This window comes from Chrysochloris asiatica, unplaced genomic scaffold, assembly GCF_000296735.1.
Source record: "Chrysochloris asiatica unplaced genomic scaffold, ChrAsi1.0 scaffold00117, whole genome shotgun sequence".
In the NCBI taxonomy this organism is placed as follows: Eukaryota; Metazoa; Chordata; class Mammalia; order Afrosoricida; family Chrysochloridae; genus Chrysochloris; species Chrysochloris asiatica.
In genome coordinates this window covers 3,927,929-3,938,122 of record NW_006408635.1, presented here as the reverse complement: position 1 = coordinate 3,938,122, position 10,194 = coordinate 3,927,929, and positions in this window count along the sequence as shown.

The following is a 10,194-nucleotide window of genomic DNA, read 5'->3' as shown; positions in this document are numbered from 1 at the left end:
CAATGCAATACGTCGTCTGATCTCTTGACTGCTGCTTCCGCGAGTGTTGATAGTTGATCCAAGAAGAATGAAGTCCTTGACAACTTCAATCTCTTCTCTATTGATAAGAATGCTGTTTATAGGTCCAGGGGTGAGGATTTTGGTTTTCTTTACATTGAGTTATAATCCATATGGAAGACTGTGCTCTTTGATCTTCATCAGTAAATATTTTAAATCCTTTTCACTTTCAGCAAGCAAGGTTGTATCATCTGCATATCTCAGGTTGTTAATAAGTCTTCCTCCAATCCTGATGCCACATTTTCCTTCATAGAACCCAGCTTCTCGTATTATTTGCTCAGCATACATATTGAACATTTGATTAGACTGCATTATGTTAAAACTACACACAACAGGTCATGAAAATGATCATAGCCTCCTAGACACCTTTCAAGCTGGAACTAAACCCACCCCGTGGGGATCACTCTTCAAACAAAAAAATAGACCTATAAAGAACAACCAACCATGTCTCACCAAAAGGGCAGCATTTGACCCAAAACAAAATTCATGTGACAGAAAGGAGCAGAGGAAACAGGGATCCCAGGGAGGAAGTAGGAAGAGTGCCATTATAGTGAAGGGATTGTAACTAATGTTAAGGAGTCTTGGTGTGGCACTGTCAGATAAACACTTGACTACAAGGTTGGCAGTCCAAACTCACCAGCTGCTCCTTGAAAACCCTATACAGGATCACTGCAAATCAGAACTAACTCCAAGATTCGTAATAACAATGGCAACTGATGTTACAAAACAAAATGTGTAGCATGGGAAACGAATTTGTTCTGTCAATTTCCATCCAATCACAACAAAATGTTGACACACACAGGATGGCATATGTGCAATATTCACTTTTGGAAGCATGACCGCCTGCAAAATCTTCCAATATACTCCAAGTCATCTGTCTCAGGTCTAGCAAATTAAATGACTGGGCAGATTCATTGAATTAAAGGCAATCAGGCATATGCTTGAAATTATTCTAGCAGAACTCTAATAGCTGTGTTGTCACCGTTCTTGATGCAACCTGTCCTAAAGCACAGGGTGTGAGCCCTGGAAGTATCTTCCTTCTGAAATGCGGAGACTGTACATTCTAAATGCTCATCCATACTTGCTTCCAATGCTTCATGAGTCACATGGAACGGACTCCAGACACCAAACCTGTGGTTGCGGAGTTGATTCTGAACCAAGGCAATTCCATGTTTTACAGATTAGAACTGAGCTCCGTAGGATTTTCTTGGCTGCAGTCTTTAAACAGGACTTTGGCAAATTTCAAACAAACCCACCCAATGAATATAAACCAATCTGAGTAGGTATTTACAAATTTAATTTCAGGTTTTCATGTATTTATTGAATTGATCAATATTAATTCAGAGTTGTCAGTGTTGCTGATAGTGCTGGCCTGTTCATTTCAATGAACAGTTTTTCAGAAATTACAAGTGAGCAAAATTAAAGTGTTAATTGATGATGATGTTCTATATAATAGCATCTAATATATGCTTTAAGCAAACATATATAGTGTTGCATTTTTAGAATTTATTTATACTCAGTTTTCTTACAAAGAATTTGAGCCTGCTGAAGGTAGAATTTTTATATTGATAAACTGGAAACAGGAACAATACTGTTGGAAAACTTAACCTTGCAATGTTGAAGAGGAGTCTTGGTGTGGCACTGTGGGCTAAAGCACTAGACTGCAAGGTCGGTTTGAATCACAAGGTCAGTGGTTCAACCTTACCAACAATAGTGTTGAAGAGGACCCTGTTTGTACAACACCTGATTTTGGAAGCAGACTGTTAGTTTTCTAGTGCTGCTATACAAAAAATAACACAGAGGCTAGGTTTAGCCAAAAGAAATTCATTCTCTCACAGTTTAAGAAGCTAGAAGTTTGAATTCAGATCGCTGCTCTTGGGAAAGGCCTTTTCTCCTTTCATCATCTGTAGGCCCAGCAGTCTTTGTGGATCTTCAAGTGTCTTAGCAGCAATGTTCTTATGGATCTAGGAGCTTCACAGGGCATGGATCCCCGGCCCAATGGACGCTTTCCATTGCTGGCTCTTCTTTCTTCATGACAGGAGGTCCCTCTTTCTCTGCTCATGTCTCCTTTTATTTTTGTAAAATAAAAGATGCTGAAGGCCACACTCCTAGGAAATTCTCTTATACCAGATCAGAGTTGTGATGTGATTAAGAGTATTACAGCTCACCCTTAAACTTCTTGGACACCTAGTGTGGTGGCTGTGATCCACAAAGTCAGCAGTTCAAACCCACCAGCTGCTCCTTGAAAACCCTATACAGGATTGCTTTGAATCAGAACCATCTCGACGGCAATTAGCAACAGCAATAACATAAGTACCAAACCACTAAGAAGCATGCTAGACAAGTGGACATATTTTGAAGGGGAACAATTCAATCCATGACACATACTGTGTACAACACCATTCTCAAATACAACTTCACGGACTAATAAGGTCAATGTTTTCTATTGGACTTAATTTATTGTCAAAGTTCTATTTCCCCAGCCAGTCCACCTTATGGGCAGTCACCATCTATTTGCCACTGAAGGCTTGTTGCTCAGATGCTCAACAGGTTTCAGCAGAGCTGTCAGACTACAAGGACTAGGAAGCACTGCCAAAATGAGTCGATGAAAACCCAGAGTCATAATGGTTGGGTTCCTCAGCCAACACAGGGATGGAACAGCAGTAGGCAATGTTTTGCTCATTTGTTCATGGGGTTACCGTGAGTCAGAGGCCAACATGACAGCAGCAAACAACAACAAATGTCTAATATAAAAGGAAGTTGGTGTTTAAACTTCCTAAGTGGCACCTGAACACCTCTGTTTCTATTTATATACAAGTTTCCATTTTCTAGGCGGCCATGCTTTATAACAAAATTTCTGTATTTTGTCCTAAGATAAGTACTGAACTGCTAACCACAAGGCTGGTGGTTCAAACTCACCAATAACTCCTTAGAAACCCTGCACTATGGGGGTCACTGTGGGTCAGAACCAACTAGACAGCACTTAATAGCAACAACAACAACAACCTTGTAGGTATTTTTATTATACTTGAATCTTTATCATGCTAAAAGATAACATTCCAGAGGGTATACTTTGGGAAGTTCTGTCCTAGAAGAATAGCCCTCTGAGAGATCCACTCTTCATCCCTCAGGAAGTCGATGAATACATCCACTGCGAATTCTGGTATACAAATCTCCTAGAGTCAATGAGGGCATGAAGTACATATAGTTTTGAACACAGTCCAATCAAGATCAGGTATTTGTACAGTTCTTTTCTTTTTTTTCTTGCAGTTTAGTAAGTGGAACAAAAATACATAAACACAGCACCATGTTTTTCCATTCTGAGAAAACAAATCAAGATGAATTTGCAAACTTAGAGACACAGAAATAGTTTCTTCTCTCACTGTAGTCAGCATACCTGTACTTCCGTCAGCCTGTTCTCATGAATCAAGAGGGGAAAAGTGTAAAAGAGCATGAAGAGGGGGTATTTTATTTAAATCTAGTCTCTTGAAGGCAGGTTTTATAGCCTTAAGAAAAATTAACAGAAAGACACTTTACACTCAGAGTTCTTTTCTGGAAACAAGACAGAAGAGGAGTCTTTTAGTCACCAGAAAACAGATCTCAACCTATCTGTCATATACAGAAGGATGACACAATTGGACCATTCCAGCTACTATTAAACTTAGTTCTTATAATCACATATTTACTATAGCCACTGTTTAAGTAACACTGTTTAAATAGCACTGGACTGCTAACCACAAGATTGGTGGTTCAAACCTACCAACAACTCCGTGGAAACCCTATAAGGGGTTGCTGTGAGTCGGAATCGATACTTAACAAAGACAACAACAACACCACTGGGCAGTGCTTCTGTCTGTTGTCTATGAGTCAGATCCAACTAGACAGCACCAAACAACAATGCCACTAAGAGTCTTCAGGCTGATATGGATGTGTAAGGTGGCTCATATAAGGTCATTTAACAATTCAAGTACAGCCAGAATGCTCCTCAGAAGGGAGCTCGACAAGACTTCAGTTCTGGTATTTTAGACATTTTTGTCTTCAATACTCATATTTTATAGACTTCAGCTCTTAGATTTGCTCCTGGAGAAGGACATCATGCTAGGTAAAGTGGTTGTCATTGTTAGGTGCTGTTGAGTCGCTTCTAACTCATAGTGACTCTACATACAACAGAACAAAACAATGCCTGAGAGTTTGTGCCATCCTCACAATTGTTGTGACATTTGAGCCCACTGCTGTAGTCCAGAAGTCAATTCTTTGTACTGGGCATCTTCCTCTTTTTGCTGACTCTGCATTCTACCAAGCATGATGTCCTTCTTCAGGGATAGGGTCCTCCGGATTAACAAGTCCAAAATACGAGAGACAAAAGTCTCACCATCCTCAATTCTAACTTGGATTCTAAGTTTAAAAAAAAACAGTGTAACTGAGTAGTATCCAATCTGTCTAGGCGGGGCTGATGAAATGAAATGTGGATGGGTCTCTTGTGATACAATAGTGAATAATTGTTATCAAGACTGCTTGTGAGGGTTGGAAATGTAAAGGTAGATGTTTTGTAGCAAGGAGGGGAGTGATTAACTTTGCAGTCTAGGAATGGAGGTTCCTGGGACCATCAAGGTAGAAGAGCAGAGAGTGGGACCCTACCCAGAGAAGCAGTGATGCCTGAGATGGAGGCAGAAATGATGACATGGAGAGATGGAGCAGTTGGGGACTTTAGACCCAGAGAGGGTGAGGGGCTGTGTGTTTACTACCGGGGGGCAGACTTGTAGTGTATATCCTTTGGTTGGTTGATGATGCATGGAGGGGATTGTAACCATGGCAATGAAATGATATGCAATAGGATGAATGTAAACTATTGTTTACATGGGTAAACTATCACATAATTCACAATAAAACATAAAATAATAATAATAAAATAAAAGAGAAAAAAAGCAAACAAGTGGAAGACCCCCAGCAATATGAATTGACACATGGCAGAAACAGTGGGCTCAAACATAACAACAATTGTTAAGAGGGCACAGGACCAGGCATTATTTCATTCTGCTGTGCAGAGTGCCACTATAACTTGGAACTGACTTAATGGAACCTAAAAATACCAATACAAACAAACAAACAAAAAAAACAACCCAAAGCTTTTGTCATCAATCGATGCGTACTCCTAACAACCCTGTATGACAGGACATTGCAGTGCCATAAGGTTTCTCAAGACTGTAATTTTGTCAGAAGCAGACTGCCCATATCTTTCTCCTTTGGAGGAAATGGTGGGTTTGAATTGCTAGCCTTTTGGTCAGCAACTGAGTGCTTTAACCGCTCTACCACCAGGACTCCTTTGTGTAACAACATTTCCCTTAATTTCAGAGAAACAAATTAAGTTTTATTTAGCCATAACTAAGTTGTTTGGTCATTTACTGGGACTGTGGCATACAGTAAGACCTTGGTCAACTAAACATCAAATTTAGCTGAAACCTTCAATTAATCCTAATTCCTTCCATTTCTACTTTTAGGAAAAATAGGTTAATCATAACAAATCAAGCTAAGATCAAAGATTTAATTTAAACACAACTTGCACAATTCACAGTACATTTATTAAATTATCAAAAAAGACTTTTTTTTATACCAAATTATAGTCACCCTTAGTCAATGTTTCCTTACTTATATTTTGAATGATTTTCAACAAAGGAAGAAACAATTTTTTTTTAGGGGGGTGGTTAATGGTTATACTAGTAAGTACCCTCTTGGATACAAGTGACAGAAACGTCAACCCAAATTAGCCCACGTCACTGAACTGCAATAAATCAAGAATAGGTGGATTCAGCTCATCGCAATCCAGTCTCTATCTTTTGGCTCAACTCTTGTTCATTTGGTTTCATCGTCAGACTTGAAGTTGTTACAAAATTGGCTGCCAACAGCCCCATAAGCACTTTCTTCTAGGTTTAAGTCCAGAGCAACCTCTTTCTCAGCAGTCAAAACAGCCCCAGGTTACATCTAAGTGCTTCTAACTGAATCTTCAATCCAACAGAATATGACTCTGATTAGACAGGCAAAGAAAAGCACAACACTACCTGCCCACTCTATTAGTCCTCACTGGGCTATACCCTCAGCTACTTCTTATCATGTGCACTTGGATCCTATGGATGTTTTTAATACATTATTGACTGTAGGTTAATGTGCTGGATGGCAAAGTTGGTTTTAACTGCAAGGTCAATGGTTCAAGCTCACTAGCTGCTCCTCAAAAACCCTATGCAAGGTTGCTATGGGTTGGAACTGACTCAGTGGCACTTAACAACAACATTCCAATAAAGAGCTCTCATAGTTTAGTGGGTTATAACTTGGGTTGCTAATGAAAAGTTCCGCAGTTTGTATCTGTCAGCCAATCAGCAGGAAAAAGATGAGACTTTCTGCTCCATAAAGATTTATAGCATTGGAAACCCTCCATTGACTTGCTGTGAGTCAGAACTGACTCCATAGCACATAAACACCAGGAACCACCCAGTGGGATCCTGGTGTGGTGCTGAAAGGTAAACACTGGACTGCTAACCACAGTCAGCCGTTCAAACCCATCAGTCAACCCTTGGAAGCCCTATACAGGGTCATTATGGGTTGGAGGCAATGTAATGATACTCAACAACAGCAAGTTAGGGTCAGAACTAACTCGATGGCACTCAACAACAATTTATCTCAACATATGCCACATGGAAGATAATAAATGTCTACATAACACAAGTGAATCTGAGGCTGTCATTAACTAATAATTGCAAAAATTATAAATCTTTTGGGGTAAAACAGCCTGACCTTGCTTGGCAACATGATATTTACCTAGAAATAAATTAAAGTCAGAAGTTGTATGGAAACAAGACTCCGCTTCCTAAGGTGATTGCTATGGAACACTAAGTCCTCAAAACGTTCTGTGAGGAAATGAGTTTGGGAAACAATAAATGATAACTCCCTCGGCTGTAAATTCACAAGAATTCTTACCAGATTAGAACTCTAAGAATCACGTGAGTAATAAAGATTGCTTCACTTGGTTATAAATGTTTCCAAAATTCATATGTTGCAGGCTTTGCTTTTATAGAATGTATTTAAAGAAGCAGTGTGTTAAAATTTTACTGACAAACAACTACAGATATGAGTATTGGAATGTTTGCCTGAGTAGGGAACGGTGGGTTTTTACCACATAACACAAGGGGTAAATATCTTCAAGCAATAGAAGTATTCATGAGTAAAGAATTCATTGGTCAAAGCAATTATTTAAGATCGGAGTACAACAAAACCATACCAATTATAAACAACAAAATTTACTGACATGAAAATAAATGAATTAATAGCATATTCCACACACAAAAAATACCAACTAACCCTCCCATGACATTTGCTACTTCTCTGATGGTTCAGTAATTCATTGCGATGGCCACAAATAACCCAGATACCATACACAAAAGTATAGGTTTTATTAGAGAAGTTGTGGTTGTTGTGGTGGTGGTGGGGTGCTGTCACGTCAGTTCCAACTAATAGCAACCCGATGAGCAACACAATGAAATACTGCCTGGTCCTGTGCCATCTTCATAATCACTGTGAAGCTTGTGCCAATCCATCTTGTAGGGGTTCTTCCTCTTGTTTGCTGAGCCCCCACTTTATGAAGTATGGTATACTTCTTCAGGGACTGGTTCCTCCTGATCAGGAGCATTCTGGCTGTGCTTCATCCAACACAGATTTGTTTGTTTGTCTGGCAGTCCACAGAAGTTTTTTTGTTTGTTTGTTTGTTTTTAAGGTTTTAAATTTTTATTTTACACCTAAAAGAGATATGTAGTTTTCTGTAGGGTTTTGAGGCTGGCTGTAATATGCAATGATGTTTCTTTTGGCAATACAATGATTTTTAACAATCTACACTTTTACTCAAAATGACAATTTTCTTCTTTAATTCTTCTGTCTATAATTTAATCTTTAAAGATGTGAAAAAGTAAACACACACACACACACACACACATATATATATGCTGTTGTTGTTGTTAAGTGCTGTTGAGTTAGTTCTGGTTCATAGAGACCTTGTTAGGGTTTCTGAGGAGCAGCTGCTGAGCTTGAGCCACCCACCTTGCACTTCAAACCAACCTTGTATTCCAGTATACCTACACACACACACACACGAGGGTGAGTGAAAAATTACCCACACTCTGGTTATATTAAAATGACCGTCCACAAACATGGCTGATGACAACGTTGAGCGTGCACATGAAATGATTCTGTAGAATAGATGAGTGATAGTGGATTATATGGCAAATCATTTGCAAATCAGCCATGGCTCTGACTGTGAAATAATCCACAAGACTTGGGGTTCAAAAAGTTTTAAAAAATGGGTACAGAAGCAACTCACAGAAGAGCATAAACAGAAGTGTTTGGACATCTGTCAACAAAATTCAGAACAATACTCCAGGAAGGTAAGAGCTTCTTTAAAAATTATTACTGGTTACAAGACATGGAATCATCACTACAAGCTTGAGAGTATGGAATGGCAACAGTCTCAATCGCCAACCAAGAAAATGTTCAAAAGACCACCATCAGCTGAAAATGTTATGCTTACTGTTTTCTGAGATTCTTACAGGCCAGTATTGGAACACTATCAGAAAAAAACGTTCAGCAATCAACAGTACTCTTTATAGTGAGATACTCCCTGAAGAGCTGAAGCTTAAGCTTCTGATTAAACACAGAGGACTGCTACCTAAGAGTGTTGTGATCTTGACTGACAATGCACATCTACACACCTCTGCCCACACTGTTAACACTCTGCAAAACCTTTGTTTTGAGATGTTAAAACATCCTCTCTACAGTCCTAATCTTGCTCCATTAGAAGTCCACAAAAAAAGTCCAACACCATAACTCAAATACATCAATTCTTGTAGGGTTTTCCTTATTCATTGTACAACTTTCACAAGTACATGCAACTATTTAAAATACTATGGTGTGGATCAAGCACACCTTAATCCTCAAACTGACATCTTTATTCTTGAATACTTCATATAGGTCTCATGAAGCAGATTTGCCTAATGCAATACATCATTTTATTTCTTGACTGTTGCTTCCGTGAGTGGATTCAAGCAAAGTGAAGTCTTTGACAACTTCAATCTTTTCTCCATTTAGGATAGCTTGGGTGCTGGAAGGGGTCTGGGGGCAAAAATACACAAGAAAGGGGATGGGAATGGAAGAGCAAGGCTGATGGGAAAACATTTAGGCAGGTTTGCATTGGCTAAGTGGGACAGAGGTAAATTATGATGAATGCACAACCTTGGAAAACAGGGCTCCAGGATACAGGAATTGAGGCATGGTTTGCAGAGGTCAAAGAGGGGAATGATGTTAAGATGCTTGGCTGTCTTTTGAATCTTGGTTTCCTTTGCCTACCATTGTGAAATAGACACTTGAGGGGGAGAAAGGAATAGCAGTAGCATCACTACAGAAAGTTTGTAAGTCCATCTTCAGCCCACAGCTGGTTTAAATACCTTAAAAGGGCTAGAATTTTCTCAGTGAAAGAGGTTTCCTGTGGAGACTTTACATTGCATAAGACCATAGGTGGAATCCAGAACCCCATCCAGAATTGTATGAGGTGGGAAATTTCCACTGGAAAGTATGAGTAGAACAGCCTGGAGCAGCTAGAAGAACAGAAGATAGTCCGTGAAAGAAAAACCAGCAGGAAAAATAAGAAACAATAACAAAAGATTTTTTCCCATTCTGTGGGTTCCCTTTTTACTCTTCTGGTGAAGTCTTTAGATGTACATACGTTTTTAATTTTTAGTATGTCCCACTCATCTTTTTATCTATTTTTGTTTGTGTGGTTTTCAAAATGTTTTGTAGTCCATGTATTCCCAGAATTACTGCCCTCACATTTGTCCCGAGTTTTTCATTGATGACCTTCATAATTCTGGGATTCACATTTAGTCCTTAATCCACGTTGAGTTGGTTTTTTTATAAGGTGTGAGGTGAGGTCTTGTTTCAGTCTTTTGCATATCATTTTCCAGTGCTGCCAGCACCATCTATTGAAGAGACTATCCCCTCCCCATGAGATATATTTTGGTGTTTTGTCAAAAATCAGTTGGCTGTATGTAGATGCGTTAATTTCTGGATTCTCGATTCTGTTCCATTGATCTATGTACCTTT